Source organism: Parambassis ranga, unplaced genomic scaffold (assembly GCF_900634625.1).
Source record: "Parambassis ranga unplaced genomic scaffold, fParRan2.1 scaffold_24_arrow_ctg1, whole genome shotgun sequence".
In the NCBI taxonomy this organism is placed as follows: Eukaryota; Metazoa; Chordata; class Actinopteri; family Ambassidae; genus Parambassis; species Parambassis ranga.
Window position 1 is genome coordinate 2,231,004 of NW_021144797.1, and position 16,434 is coordinate 2,247,437.

General features: G+C 45.8%; 1 non-coding gene across 1 annotated transcript; it reads right to left on the reverse strand.

The window, feature by feature from the left end:
- Positions 1 to 364: 364 nt before the first annotated feature.
- On the reverse strand, positions 365 to 436 carry trnaa-cgc (transfer RNA alanine (anticodon CGC)). The gene has a single exon. It is a non-coding gene; the product is annotated as a tRNA-Ala (tRNA).
- Positions 437 to 16,434: the final 15,998 nt, after the last annotated feature.

The following is a 16,434-nucleotide window of genomic DNA, read 5'->3' on the forward strand; positions in this document are numbered from 1 at the left end:
TTTCAGGCGTTTAGTACACACTTACACCCTTATGTTTACTTCCACTTTTCATCTTTTTTAAAAAAGTGTGCCGCTAATTCGGGATGGTGTTGTAGCTTATAACTTATATGACAAATTGAGTCATTCAGTTTGTTTTGTCTTTGTCTGTGTGTTGTCACTTTCAGATGTTGTGAGAAGAAACCCCACCTGCGCTGCTGCCACGGATGCAGACATCACAGCAGCAGTTAGGCGCTGGTTTTACTGGGCTAGGGATAGGGAGGGAGGGAGGGAAGAAAGGATGCAGTCTACTCAGAGTGAGGTTTAAAAAAGTGCTGAAGTGTAAACAAACAAATCTTCCAGCTGATAGAGAACTATAATGTTCCTGTGGAGATGCTGGGGATTGAACCCAGGACCTCATACATGCGAAGCATGCGCTCTACCACTGAGCTACATCCCCCATGTTTGATCCTTTAACAGCAGCTTGTCTTACGATATCTCCACTCAGAATCTGATGTGTATTTCTTAGATCAGCACGGCTCCAGTGACAGTGAGAGTTGTGTTTTCATTCATCAGCCCTGAGCCCTGAGCTCTGTAGGCCAGAGAAGTCCTCCTGCAGCCTGAACATAAACGGGGTCTGCTCGTACAGTTGATGGCTGTATGCACAGATTTTGAACCAGGTTTACTTGAAGCATAACAACATATTCCCTGTCACTGACATCTGTCATGTTGGATTGTAAACATGTGTACAAAAATAAAAACACATTCATTTCAGTTTTTATTGGACCAGTGTAATGAATTGGCTCTTTAAGCATCTAGTCTCAAAAAGGTAGTCCCACTCGACCCTATCGAATGCCTTCTCTGCATCCATGGAGAGAAGGCATTCAGAATCAGCCTGACAGGGAGTGTATATAACATTAAACAGCCTACGAATACTAAAAAAAGAACGTCTGTCTTTAACTAAGCCAGTCTGATCAGCCGATATCACACTAGGTAAAACAACTTCTACACTGCGGGCCAGTATTTTAGCCAGAATTTTATAATCACAATTTAAAAGTGAAATTGGCCTATAGGATGCACATTCCAAAGGGTTCTTACTTTTTTCATGAGCAATGTTATACAGGCTTGGTTCATAGTATCAGGAAGAGATCCTCTATTAAGAGACTCTGTGTATACATCTGCCAAGACAGGTGCCAGTTGTCCAGAAAAAGCAGCATAAAACTCACTAGGTAATCCATCTGGGCCTGGTGATTTCCGAGGTTGTAATGATTTAATTGCTGCCACAACCTCCTGCTGCGAAATAGGTGTATCCAGGGCAGAAACCTGATCCTGAGATAATAATGGAATGTGCAAATCTTTGAAACAATTAGAAAGAAGATCAGGGTTACAGGATTTATCAGAACTGTACAATTCATTGTAGTAGTGTCTGAAGGAATCATTTATTCCTTGCTGATCAGCGATGATTTCACCAGCCTGAGATGTCACCCCATTGATCATCTGCTCCGCTCTGGCACCTCTTAGCTGTCTCACCAGAACCTCTCCTACCTTGTTGCCATGCTCATAAAAGTTACTTCTGTTCTTTAACAGCAAATATTCTATAGGTTGAGATGTTAGTATATCATATTCTGCACCAAGCTGAAGTCGTTGTTTGTATAGATCAGGAGAAGGACTTTGTGAATGTCTGTTATCCAAGTCAGCTATTTGTCTTTCCAGCTCCATTTGTTTTCATTTAGAATCTCTTTTCTTTTTAGCCACAAAAGATATTACCTGGCCTCTCAAGTATGCCTTAAGGGCTTCCCAAACAGTCAAAACTGTCAGGGTTGCGTGTCAGTGCGGACACAGATGCAGAAAGCAGAGCAGGTATAGCAAAAGCGTCTTTTATTTTACGCCCGCAGGGCTAAAAAAAAAACAAAATCAACAACAAACTAAGGGTCACACTAAGCGTGGCAAAAACGAAGTTCTAGCACAGATTCATAACAGTCAAAAAAAACCAAAGCAAGGCTTAGTCACCGGGAGATCACTGGAGTCAAGGCTGGCAAGGCACAGGCACAATCCCAAAGCGACGAGACGAACTAGCACTGAGTGCAGGGAGGACAGAGACTAAATACAAAAGGATCAGGGTGGACAATTGGACACAGGTGGGACACATGAGGGAGGAGCAGGTAATCACCGGGAGGAGGAGGGAGAACACAAGGAGGGGGAAGTCAAGACGCCTGCAACGAGAGGAGAGTCAGTGAACAACAAAACAGGAAATGCCAAAATAAAACAGGAAATAACACAGGCAAAACCAAAACACAAAACAAAAGCCCTGGCTCAAACCTGAAACCCTGACAGTACCCCCCCCTCAACGTGTGCCTCCAGGTGCACTTCCAGGCTTGTCCGGGTGGAGTCGATGATAGTCACGGATAAGGGAGGGATCCAGGATGCGGGAGGTGGGGACCCACGACCTCTCCTCAGGGCCGTAGCCCTGCCAGTCCACCAGGTACTGGAGGCCCCTGCCCCGTCGTCTAACATCCAGCAGGCGGCGAACGGTGTAGGCTGGCTGACCGTCGACCAGTCTTGGAGGCGGTGGCGGAGTGGCTGGTGGCTGAAGAGGACTGGGAGTGTAAGGTTTGAGTTGGGACACATGAAACACGGAATGTATCTTCATGGTGCGAGGCAATCGAAGCTTAACAGACACAGGGTTAATTATCTTAATAATCTCAAAGGGACCGATGTACTTGGGGGACAGTTTCTTCGATTCGGTGCGGAGCTTGATATTGGCTGTGGAGAGGTAGACAGAGTGTCCCACGGCGTAGGCAGGTGCCTTAGAACGATGACGGTCAGCCAGCCTCTTATTCTGAGCAGACGACCGGAGCAGGGCGGCCCGGGCCTCCCTCCAGATGCGTCTGCAGCGCCGATAGTGGTGTTGGACGGAGGGGACGGATATGTCTGTCTCTTCCTCAGGGAACAGAGGTGGCTGATATCCCAGGGAGCTTTCAAAAGGGGAGAGACCGGAGGCAGAGGAGGTAAGTGAGTTGTGAGCGTACTCTACCCAAGGGAGGTCCGAGCTCCAGGAGACTTGGTGGCGGGCACAGATGCAGCGAAGGGCGGCCTCCGGGTCTTGATTCGTCCTCTCCGTCTGGCCGTTGGACTGGGGATGAAACCCTGAGGAGAGGCTAGCAGAAGCACCAAATGCAGCACAGAAGGCCCGCCAGACCTGGGAGATAAACTGGGGCCCGCGGTCGGAAACGATGTCGGACGGTAGTCCATGCAGGCGGAACACATTCTTAATTAAAATCTTAGCAGTCTCTGAGGCCGTGGGTAACTTGGCTAAGGCAATGAAGTGAGCTGACTTGGAAAACCGATCCACCACAGTGAGAATTACAGTCTTACCCTTAGAGGGTGGTAGTCCGGTGACAAAGTCAATGGCTATGTGAGACCAGGGCCGGCCTGGCACCGGCAACGGGTGTTGGTTGCTCGTCTTGGCTTGCGCGCAGGTCGAGCAGGCTGCCACAAACTCCCGGACGTCTTTGGCCAGGCCGGGCCACCAGAAGCGGCGGCGGAGGAACGACTCGGTCCGGCGGGCCCCGGGGTGGCAGGTCAGGCGGGATGCGTGTGCCCACTGGAGGACCTTAGAGCGGGTACTGCTGGGAACAAAGAGGCGGTTAGTCGGGCCCCCACCTGGATCCGGCTCCCTTGCCTGGGCCTCTCGGATCTCCCTGGTTATGCTCCATGAGAGGGCACCCAGGACACAGGAGGGGGCAAGATGGTCGCCGGTTCCTGAGGGGTCTCAGTGGGCTCATACATGCGTGACAGGGCATCAGGCTTAGTATTCTTGGAGCCAGGGCGGTAGGAAATAACAAACTGAAACCGGTCAAAAAACAAGGCCCACCGCGCCTGCCTGGAGTTCAGCCGCTTCGCGGTCCGGATGTAAGACAGGTTCTTATGGTCTGTCCAGACCACGAAGGGCTGCTCCGCCCCCTCCAACCAGTGACGCCACTCCTCGAGTGCCAGCTTAATTGCTAGGAGCTCTTTGTTTCCCACATCATAATTTCTCTCTGCTGGAGTAAGCCGGCGAGAGAAGAAGGCGCAAGGATGCACCTTGTTATCCTGGCTTGACCTCTGTGACAAGACCGCCCCCACCCCATAATCTGACGCGCCTACTTCCACGATAAACTGGTTGGAGGGGTCCGGCTGGGTCAGGACAGGCGCGGAGGTAAACAAAACCTTCAGCTTTTGAAAAGCGGCGTCGGTGACAGCTGACCACACAAAGGGGACAGAGGGAGACGTGAGACCTGTGAGGGGGGCCGCCACCGAACTGTAACCCCTAATGAACCTCCGCAGGAAGTTCGCGAAGCCCAGGAACTTTTGGAGCTGTTTTCGGCTGGTCGGGGTCGGCCACTCCAGCACTGTTTTGACCTTCCCCGGGTCGGGTCTCACCTCTCCCTCTGCCACAACAAAACCTAGAAACGAAACAGAAGGTGAGTGAAACTCGCACTTGCCAGCCTTGACAAACAGCCTGTTCTCCAATAACCGCTGGAGCACCAACCGAACATGCCGCCTGTGTTCGGTGATGTTCTGCGAAAACACCAGAATGTCATCCAAATAAACAAAAGCAAAACGATACAAAAAATCACGAAGAATGTCATTGATCAGGTTCTGGAAGACAGCTGGCGCATTGGTCAAACCAAAAGGCATAACTAAATACTCAAAATGACCAACATGAGTATTAAAGGCCGTCTTCCATTCGTCCCCCTCCTTGATACGCACCAGGTGGTACGCACGGCGGAGATCCAGCTTGGTGAAGACGCGGGCCTGCTGTAGGGACTCAAAGGCAGAGTTCATTAAAGGCAGAGGGTAAGAGTTCCGGACGGTAATGTGATTCAACTCTCTGAAGTCTATACAGGGTCTCAGTGTTCCGTCCTTCTTACCCACGAAGAAAAACCCCGCCCCCACAGGTGATGAAGATGGACGAATAATGCCAGCTGCTAGTGACTCAGAAATGTACTGCTCCATTGACTCCCTCTCTGGCCTGGCCAGGCTATACAGCCGGGCCTTGGGCAAAGTGGCCCCAGGCAGGAGCTCGATGGAGCAGTCATAAGGACGGTGGGGTGGTAGGGAGAGGGCCCTGTCCTCTCAGAATACTGCAGCCAGGTCGTGATATTCAGGGGGCACGGGAGACAGGTCAGGGGAGGGCGGCGTCTCCACTGGGCCAGGGGGGTCGCGAGTCAGGTGGCGGGCTGAGCGGAGACAGGAGGCGTGACAATGATCACTCCAGCCAGTAAGCCGGCTGGTGGGCCAATCTATTACAGGGTTGTGCAAGACCAACCAAGGGTGCCCCAGAACAACGGGCGTAGGCACGAGAATCTGGAACAGAGAGGCTGGCGCAGGAACGGGTGCGGGCGGGGCTGCCTCGGCATGACCAGCGGGGTTGGCAGCAGGAGCTAGTGAGGAGAGGAGCAGCTGAACCTGGTTACTGAGGCGATCGAGTTGGCCCCCCATGTCGGCGACTTGTCGCTGGGTGCCACCCGAAACCTCCACGAGGGACTGGTGGAGGCGATCCAGCTGTTCCTCCTGCTGCCGCAACCTTCTGTCCTGGCTAGTCAAAGCCGAGCGGACCGCCTCTGCTTCTGCTGTGTCCATATTGAGCTAGTTCATACTGTCAGGGTTGCGTGTCAGTGCGGACACAGATGCAGAAAGCAGAGCAGGTATAGCAAAAGCGTCTTTTATTTTACGCCCGCAGGGCTAAAAAAAAAAACAAAATCAACAACAAACTAAGGGTCACACTAAGCGTGGCAAAAACGAAGTTCTAGCACAGATTCATAACAGTCAAAAAAAACCAAAGCAAGGCTTAGTCACCGGGAGATCACTGGAGTCAAGGCTGACAAGGCACAGGCACAATCCCAAAGCGACGAGACGAACTAGCACCGAGCGCAGGGAGGACAGAGACTAAATACAAAAGGATCAGGGTGGACAATTGGACACAGGTGGGACACATGAGGGAGGAGCAGGTAATCACCGGGAGGAGGAGGGAGAACACAAGGAGGGGGAAGTCAAGACGCCTGCAACGAGAGGAGAGTCAGTAAACAACAAAACAGGAAATGCCAAAATAAAACAGGAAATAACACAGGCAAAACCAAAACACAAAACAAAAGCCCTGGCTCAAACCTGAAACCCTGACAAAAACAGAAACATCTGGTGTCATATTAATATCTAAATATAAGGAAATTTGATCTGAAAGAAAACGCACAAATTCTTCATCCGATAATAAGAGAGAGTTAAACCTCCAGATTCGAGTGGGAGTCCTGGTGTCAGTGATATTCAATTTGAGTAGAAGAGGGGCATGATCAGAAACTACTATAGGTTGATATTCACATGAAAGAATATCTGAAGAAAAAATAGTCAATTCTACTGTACGTTTGATGAGCATGGGAGAAAAAAAGAATATTTCCTGTGCTGTGGATGAAAAAAACGCCAGATGTCCGAGATACCATAGTTTGAAAGAAATGTCTCTAGACAAGAGGCAGATTTTGATAACCAGGCCTAACCGATGACCGATCCATCCCTGGGTCCAGACCAAGCGGCAACCTTCGGGGCTCAAAGTGGAAGCCCATGCGGAAGTGTCAAAACTTGTAATTCACGCTGCAACAGCTGGGGGTTGGCTCCAAAAGCGAGTAATTTCCCATAGACTCCCATGTTAAAATGGCCGATTTCACAGCAGAAAAGAACATGTTTACAGCCTGGTACAAAAAATCGCTGTGGTCTCAGATGATAGGTTCTCTTCTAGTGTCAATTGTAGGGGGGGTGAATTTTTTTACAACTCACTCGTTTCAATTGTATTCGGACTTAAAATTACGCCTAATTATGGGCGTTGCCGCTTGAGTGACAGACAGTTGACGTATCACAGCGTGAGTTTCCTGCTTCCACGATCGCCCGCCCCCCTAAACCCCGCTCGTGCCCCCCCTCTTTGTCCATATTCGGAGTTTTAGTTGACGTGACGCTGCCAACATGGCGGCGGTCATCAAGTCCCGGAACCTCCCACTGAGACTCAAAACGGCTCTTCAGAAACAAACGGGTGACGTCACGGAGGCTCTGTCCATAGTTTTTACTGTCAATGGTCCAGACACAGATTCAAATCTCCCCCCATAATGAGCAGGTGTGAATTTAAACAAGGGATCAATTTAATGATGCGGGAGAAAAACTGTGGGTCATCAAAATTTGGAGCATATATATATATATATATATTAGCTAAAATAACTTTGAGATTAAAGAGTTTGCCAGTCACAATAACATAACGGCCATTTGAGTCGGCCAGTGTTGTAGAAGGCGTGAAAGAAACATCCTTATGTATCAATATTGCAACACCCCGAGCTTTCCCTTGAAAGTTTGAGTGAAATAGCTGACCCACCCACCCACATTTAAGACGAGCATTATCCAAACTCCTGAGATGTGTTTCTTGGATAAAAGCAATTCCTGCACCCACATGTTTCAGATGAGTAACTTTTTCCTCTTAACAGGATGGTTAAAATCATAAAAAAATAAGTCTGTCAAATATAAAGTTCTAGGACAGAAATAGTAAGCCCAAATTAAATCTGTCTTCAGCCCTGAAGGTCAGCAATGACGAGTCTCTGACCTGCCAGGAGCAGATCTTGTCAGGATCTTCAAGGGTGTTGATGAGATTGTCCCAATCAGTGTGTGGAACACTCATCTGTTGGAAACAGTGAAGCCACTCATCGACCATGGCTGACCTGTACTCTCGCTGAAATAAAATACAAAGAAATGCTGCTGTGGCCATCACAAATATATTCAATTATGCAGGCACATGGACAGAGACAAAGGCATACATTGAAATATGCACATATACTGTAGAGAAACATTTTAAATATGCCACACTAAGGTACAACAAACTTACAGTAAAGGGTCCCAGGTATACTATGTATCCAGCAGATAGAAGCATATCACCTGCTACATTATTGGCCATGTTATCCAAATGTTGGACTGTTTCCTCCCAACGCACTTTTTTATCTGCCAGACTACCTATAAGCTGCAGATCATCATGATGGAAAAATTAAATAATTGTATGACTTGTATAAAGTTATTGTGTAGAGTATTTAGAGTAGATATTTGTACCCTGACTGCTATTAGGTACCAGGATGAGATGCCAGGGAGGTCCTAAGCCCATGTGGAGGCCACACACACTGAACCTCATTTTGACATTGACAATTTCCACTCAAGTTGGATCAGCCTGTGATGTGATTTTCCACTTTTATTTTGTGTATGGTTCCAAATCCAGACCTCCATAGATTAATAATTTTGATTTACATTGATCATTTTTATGTTATTTTGTTGTCAACATATTCTACTTGAATGAAGATTTTCACCTGGAATATTTCATTCATTAAGATCTAGGAGGTGTTATTTTAGTGTTCCCTTTATGTTTTTGAGCAGTACTAACCTTGTTAACATTTTACACATACATTACATTTTACTGGTTTACGTTTATAGAATGTACTTCACTGTAAACAGCGTACCACTATGTGTATACAGTATCTGTGTAGTTTCATTTTTTTCTGCTACTGTGTGTAGTGTTCCTGAATCCTTATCAAATTTCATCGCTCTTTCTGACCTTGTCTGCTCGGTCGAGGCGCGCCTCACACAGTTGATACTTGCTGTCAAGCTCTTTCTTCTGAGCCAAACTGTCCTGGTACTTGGCCTGCAAATCAGCAATAGCCCCCTCCAAATCTGCCAGCTTTTTTCTGTCATCATCCAGAATGCGCTGGGTTTCTGCTAATTCCTTCTGAGCCTTCTGGAGTGCTTGCTGGATGAAAATTTACATTTTAATGATTAAATAAAGAATACTAGGCTAATAGGCTACGGTGTGCACGGTCCAGTTCCGGTGCAGAAGGGAAAATGTCCTTTCCAAAAACCTCCTGTAATAGCTGGGAAAAAAGGCCGTAGGTTGTGGACCCTCAATCCCCTCAGGCAGACCAAAGAGACGGACATTGCTCCTCCTATTCCTCCCCTCAAGCTGGGTTAGTTTAGACTTCAATTTGTCATTTTCAGCCTTTAGCCCCTCACAACAGTTTTCAACCTTTTCCAAACGTAGCTGGAACAGGTCGGCATTTTCTTCGAGTGAAACCAGGCGCTGGCCATGACCACTAACAGTGTCCTGCAGTCCATCCAGCTTCCCATTTATCTTACTGAAAGACGTGTTCAATTCAGAAATCAGAGCTTCCCTGTGTTCGGCTAGCGATGCTACCAAGTCAGCTTTGCTAATGGCGGCCTCAGGCTCGGCCCTTTCACTTGATTTAAAAGGTTTAGGTGGCATGGCGAAACAATGAAACGACCCACTACTGCGTAGAGTCAGGAGGTATACTTATGTATACATATATAAAAACAGATGGTCTGACGAGAAGAAAAGTAAGCCGGTGGGTTATAAAGGTAGTCAAAAATGGGAGCTGGAGCACAACACGTCCTACTCCATGTCCACCAAACCGGAAGCCCCCTCAAAATCATATCTTTGGTCATGTTAACCTAGATTTGATTTCTGACTTTAGTAGGCCAATTCCACAAGGTCAATGCTAATTGATAAAGCAATTCTGTAACAAAACAACTTTCCAGCTCAATCAAATGATAACATTAACTTGCCTCTGAATCGCTGGGCCTCTTCCTCTGTCACATTTAATCCACTTTCCTGAAGCTTTTGAAGGAGCTCCTCTGTAGAGAGCTCCAACTCGAATTTGAGCGCGAACTGGTGAGGGCGATTAAGACCTCTCGTTGGTGCGCGTGCATATGCTGCTGCATAAGGAACGCGCTTGTGTGAGCCGTCATTGGTCACATGGTCATTGGTCACATCATTGTGATTCAACCCTTTAATATTATCTCAAGGATACATTTTTGAAATTGGGATTTTTTCTGTAAAATTTTAATAGGTTCTGTAGCTGGGTTCAGCTTAAATATTAGTAATGTGTGATACCACTGATTTTCTTTATTTTATTTTTGTGTGACTAAATTTTGTCCAACTGCATCAGCTACATTTTGGAAATTAGGATTAATATTGGAAATTTGGGATTAAAAATAAGAGTGTGAACAAACTAAATTTCCCAGTTCCTGGTGCACAAACCATACAGTCCCCCAACTGTCACTGACAGCTTCACCTTGTCATTGTACCCCTGTTTGTGGAAAAAATGGTACAGATGTCGACCATTGATCATTTTGGATCTTAAATGTACCATTTTGACACAAAAAGGGTACATTTAAGTACCATGGGGATCAGCTTGGAACCTATGAGGGTAAATCATCGGCAGTTGTACCTTAGGGAACAAAAATGGACCTCAGTTGTACCCGTTTTTCTGACAGTGTACAGGTAGACCAGAAACCCTCTCACCAAGGAAATCAAGGTGGCAAAAAGGGTAGGAAAAAGGGAATACTCAGAAGAGTTGAAAAACAGCTTTTCTGCTAATGACCATGCATCAGTGTGGAGATCACAAACCACAGGAAATGACCTCCCCCACTGCTGGCGACCTCAAGACTTTCTACTGCAGGTTTGAGAGGGACCACTTCACACCCCTAACCTGTACCACAATGACCCCACTCGGCAGCACCCCATCAGGGACCACCATCCCATCACAACCACCAACACAATGAACCCACTCTGCAGCATCTCCATCATAATGACCACCAGAACGACTCCACTCAGCAGCAGCAACCCCAACAGCCCCACAGCCATCAGTGCCTCCTCAGTGGTTTCTATGGTAACCAAACAGAATCCCATTTAAAAGGTTACAATTTCACCACTGTTTCTTCAGTGACCAATGAAAATACAAAACCATAATTCATTCACTGAAGTGAGAACAGGAAGGCCATTCTATGATCTAAATTTTATCTGAATCACAGTGAAATGATGATCCTGGAAACTAAACAAACAGCCAAAATAAAGTGTCCAGAGAAAGTCCAACATAATAATCCAAAATACAGGCTGCTATGTCAAAAACATTCTCACATGATATGTTCAGCAAAACACTGCAAAAAGATCAGCAAGAACAAAGAACAGAGGGCCAAAAGGAACAAACTCAGCAGAGGCTGCAGGAGGACTTCTCTGGCCTCCAGAGCTCAGCTCTGGTCCTCTGGTTCAAGCCTTGGTCCTCCACTCACTGTGATCCTTTGTTGTACCAGGTGTAGTTTTGGTGGCTACACATGTGTTCAGAAACTGTTCTGTTGTAGCAGCTGAGCTTTACTCCAATCCACTGTCACCACAAACACTTTCCCCTCTCTGTTCTTCTTCTTCCTCTGCCTCTTCTTCTTCTTCTGTGGTGTTTTCTGGCAGCTGACATCCACACAGTGACATTTCTGCCTCCTCCTGTCTTCAGTCAGACTGTTTCTCTCACAGTCTGTAGAGAGAAGCTGACATTGTTGGCACTGATTAACCTCTATGGAGCCAAATCGGGGTCATAAGTTTTGTTCACCTGAAAAAATAAAATTCATTCAAACACAAAAATTTGAAACTGAAAATTTATGTTTTGATGTTGATTTTTTTCAGTTCAAAATTTTTTTTGAATCAAGTTTGAAATTCTTTTGAATAAATTGTTTATTTTCATTTTTCATTTCAATAATTATTTTCATATTTACCATTTTATTTTTTCAGTTTCAGATTTTTTGTTTTCAGATTCAAATCTTAATTTTTTAAAGTCTCACATCTTGTTTCTTCAGGTTCAAATCTTTTTTTCATGGCACAGTATATATGGCAGAGAGTTAAAGGTGGAATATGTAGTCAGAGTTAATACCAAATATTGACACTAGGTGGCAGCACTTCAGCCTCCATCCACTGCTGCACTACCAGCACCACTCTCAGTGCTTTTTGTTTCCATTGACTGTACAACATGATTCAATCCATGTTATTTATATGACAAACTATGGCTGTGTCTCATTTCAGGGTCTGCATCCTTCGGAGGACGCAGCCTACGCGGTCTCAGGAGGCCGCGTCCTCCTGAGGATCCTCCGGAGGATCCTCAACCGTTGGTAAATGGGACGGTCTGGCCTTCAAAGCACTTCCTGATTGTGGCGCGACGTCATAAATTTTGCCCCGGGAAAAACAAAAGCAGCGACAGCGACACAACACGGACTACACAACAAGCGGGACAACAGTGTGGATTTAGACATTTGGAATTTTTTAATATATTTATTTGTTGTTGGAGGAAGAGGAGAGGCGGCTCCAGCGGCAGCAAAACCGGTGACGGCTCATTTTCTTCAGGCTGGGAGAGCGCAGTGGGGAGGTGACGGTAAGCTGCTGTTTAACCATATTATTGATCATAATTAATATACCAGTTACTGAGCAAACGCTAGATATATAACCAGTAGATAGACAAATATGATTAAATGTAATTTATATTTGATTCAATTGTAAGACTTGATACAGGGTCTGTTTGTAATTTTAATACTTTAAATAAATAGCTAAATGTGTACGAACCCTGCAAATAACCCTGAAACCACTGCTTTAATGTGTCATTAAGCATCAGGTCTGTCACTGCACCAGAGAATTACTGCTGGGTGGAGGAGAGTGGGGCTCCCTGGCAGGACCAGCTGTCTGTCCTGGAGGAGGTGTACTGACCATCATCACCTCTGGAGGGTGAGGATACATATTTTATAGCTTTTCATATTTTAAGCTGTTTTGGAAGCCGCTCTGTTGAAGTTATTATTTTTATTTTTGCCCTTTTTAAAAACATCTTTAGTAACATGGCAGCCGCCGATCGTCAGCTCTGCAAACCCTGATGGACGATGTGGTGGACAGAGGAGACAGACACCCCCCTCCCCCAGATGATGTCCCACTCACAGCCAGAGGACTCCAAGGTCTTCACCGTGGCACCGTCCAGTCCAGCAGCACCAAGGACTCCTGCTCAGCCAAACATTTATATATATGTTCTTTGTGAATAGTATTTTCTGCTGATCTTTATAAATAATAAACTGTACATTTTCATAATGCCCACTGGTAAATAGTTAGAAATGTTCTGTGTCTTTGTAAATATTGTACATAACACAACACACACACAATAAATGATTTACTGTGGTCACTGAGAAGTTGTTCAAAAGTTTACTTCAATTATAAATAGGTGATGAAACACATAATGTAACAAGGTTAGAAGAGTTTAAGAACACAAAGACAAGAACGATTTAATACACAATTTAATAAGTAACATTTAAATAACACAGAACATAAAATCACTGCTGTCCACCATCCTCTCAATGAGCTGAGGTCTGTCCGTTCTTTCTCTGCTCTCCCCCTCTCCCTCTCTCTCTCTCTCTCTCTCTATCTCTCTCCCCCTCTCTCTCTCTCTCTCTCTCTCTCTCCCTCTCCAGTCTCATCTCCTCCGTTATCAATTGTCAGGTTTCTTCTGTTTCTCTCTGCTCCTCCTTCAACAAAATGCCAACAGGCAGAATGACCGTTTGATATAATAACGATAATATTGCTCCTCACGTGAACTATACTTTATACTGTACTACAGTACACAGTCCAGAAACAACCATTCAATCAAAGCGTTTAGTTTACAGCGCCTCGTATCAACAGGACGTCATGTTTGTAAATATAAAACTCATTTTTTTAATGCCACTGTCACTACTAGCATTTTAAAACTCTCGAACTACTGCTCTTTACTTACATTTAAATGTGAATTCGGCACTCCTGCCGCTGCCGCTCGCTTGGTCCGTCATCGTACTATTGGACAAAAAGTAGACCCGCAAAGCATTGTGGGATATTTAAGGCCACGAAGGATGGTAGCGATGCGTCCTCCAAATTCAGGCAAAAGGAGGACGCATTTGGAGGACGCATTTGAAGGACCCTTCGACTTTTGGCGAATTGGGACAGCCTTCGCGCAGCTTTGTGACGTAAGCGGCCTTAAAATGCGCACTCCGAAGGATGCAGACCCTGAAATGAGACACAGCCATTGTGTAGTGTTTCTATGTGTGTAGCTGACATGTTGCTCAGCTTCCATTGGACACATATACTAGATGGAAGCTGCAGCAGGATTGGCTGATGACTGATCACAGGTGTGAACAATCAGCCGGTGACGAGTGGAGCAGGAGCAGCTGCCCATGCTGCAGAGACACAAACAGCAGCAGCACTCTGTGACCCATGTCCACTCTGTGTGTCCTCCAGACAGTCTTAAGATTAAGATTAAGAAACCTTTATTAGTCCCACAATGGGGAAATTGCATTTTTGCAACAGCAGGTACAGACAGCAAAGGATAAGTTAAGAAAAGATATATATGATAAAATAAACTACCAATAAAATATAGAATAGAATCATCAACAGTTTACATATGAACAGTTATTGCACAGGTGAGTGGAGGGAGAAGTGGTCTGTAAGAAAACTGTACATAGTGCATCAGAAACTAAATAAATAATGTGTTGTACACTGTGGTGTGTGAATATTGCTCCTATCAGAAGTGGTTATTATACAGTCTGACAACAGCAGAGGTTGTGTGTAATGACGCGGCTCACCAGCAGAGGGCGAGTGACGGAGCAACAAGCAGAAACTACAGAGGAGAAGAGACACAACAAAGATCAGAACAGACACACTCAGCTCTTCTCTCTGAGACCATGATGATACCGTCACATATCATCACTGCACATGTTTTTGGCTGCACGTCTGGAAATGAGAGGAGACAGAACATTATCATACATGTTGCATAAGTAAAGTCACATGACATGCACCACTGTAAATAAAGGAAATCACATATTTTTAAGACTCTTAGAACACAGACAGAAGTATGAATTATATATGGTTACAATCAAAAATAATTGAATGCAAATAAATGATTTTGTGGAATTTAAATCAAAACCTAAAAACACCAGAATCAGCAAATCACATGTTTGCATTACAGTGGTCCCTCCTATAACCAGTTCACCTCTCACCTTGTTTTTCTCTTACAGCTCATTGAGTTCTGGTCAGGATAGTCCGTAGACCAGTGTCAGTCCATCTCCAGAATGCAGAATGCTGCTGAAAACAGGTTTGATCTTTGGTTTCATTCTGTAATACTGGACTTATTTCCTACGAAGGTTTGAACTCTGACAGTGTTTAAACAGAGAGAACGGAGTTTAAAGTGTGCAGTGAGGGGTTCACAGCCTTAAAGCATCTAGAATAATCAAACATGGAGCTGACTACTTCCAGAGCTCCGCTGTCATGGCTCTGCAGGAGGCCAGCACCTGGTCGGCCTGTTCGAGGACACCAACCTGTGCGCCATCCACGCCAAGAGGCTCACCATCACGCCCAAAGACATCCAGCTGGCCCGCTGCATCCACGGAGAGAGAGCTTGAAGTGTCCGCGGCTCCTCAAACCACAGCGGCTCTTTAAGAGCCACCTCAGTGTCCTCTAAAGAGCGGCTCCTCATCCTCTGCCTCTGCTGCTCATCACTCTGTCTGATGCACAGAATAATCAGTCTCTTCTGAAATAAATATCATCTTTTATCTTTTGTAAGATGCAGTGTAATAATACACATGTTGAACTCTTCAAGATGAATAATGGTCCGTCTCAGGGACATTTATTTATTGGTTGGTTCAAGGATGTAATATCAAACTGACACCGAGGAATATTTAACAGGAAACTATAATAAATGTTTTACAATAAATACATAATATCATTTATAAATAGCTTTAATAAGTATAGGTTTATTATGTGTAAAAGCATGATGACCTATGGAATGATAACACTAAAAAACTCTGCTGCTCCAGGAACGGTACAGGCGGTGACTCCTGCAGTCCGCCATCAGACTCATCATGTAATTTAACCACAGGGATTAATAAAGTCATTCTTGAAAATATTAATGTATTGTTTCTATAGTTTTATATGTTTAGTAAATATAGGTTTATCACTGCTTTAGTATATAAGTAAACACATGAACTAACACTAACAAAACAAACCCCAGTGAACCAGGTGGAGCTGTGCAGTGTGCAGCAGCATGATCACAGAGGTCCTGTTTGAACGGGCAGTGAGGATGAGCTCTCTGAGTGGGGGCTCTGGGCTCTTGACGCGGGTTCTTCTCCATATCGTATCCTCCGGCAGCCAGAGCCTTCTGGAGGGCGGCTGCAGACACGCCGCTCCGCTCCTTGGAAGCGGCCACAGCTTTCACGATGAGCTCGCTGACGCTGGGGCCGGACTTGTTCGGCTTGGAGACCTTCTTCTTCTGCGCTTCGGCCGGAGCGGCGGCTGGAGCTGGAGCTTCTTCTGCCATGTTCAGTTCGTAGCTGCAACACAAGCACAGTCAGAGTGTAGTTATGATCAGCTGAGAGCGGGAGGCGGTCCTTGAACACACCATGAGAACCGCGGAGACTCAATCCAAGGCAGCTCCTCTGCAGGCTGAATGTTCCGCTCGTGTTTTCTGTGTGTGGATGAAAGAGTCCAGATGAGTGTGGGAGCAGCGCTGCAGGCCGACAGTGAAGGAGCTGCTAGCGGACTGTGTCTCTTCATGTTCAGCTCATGTGGAG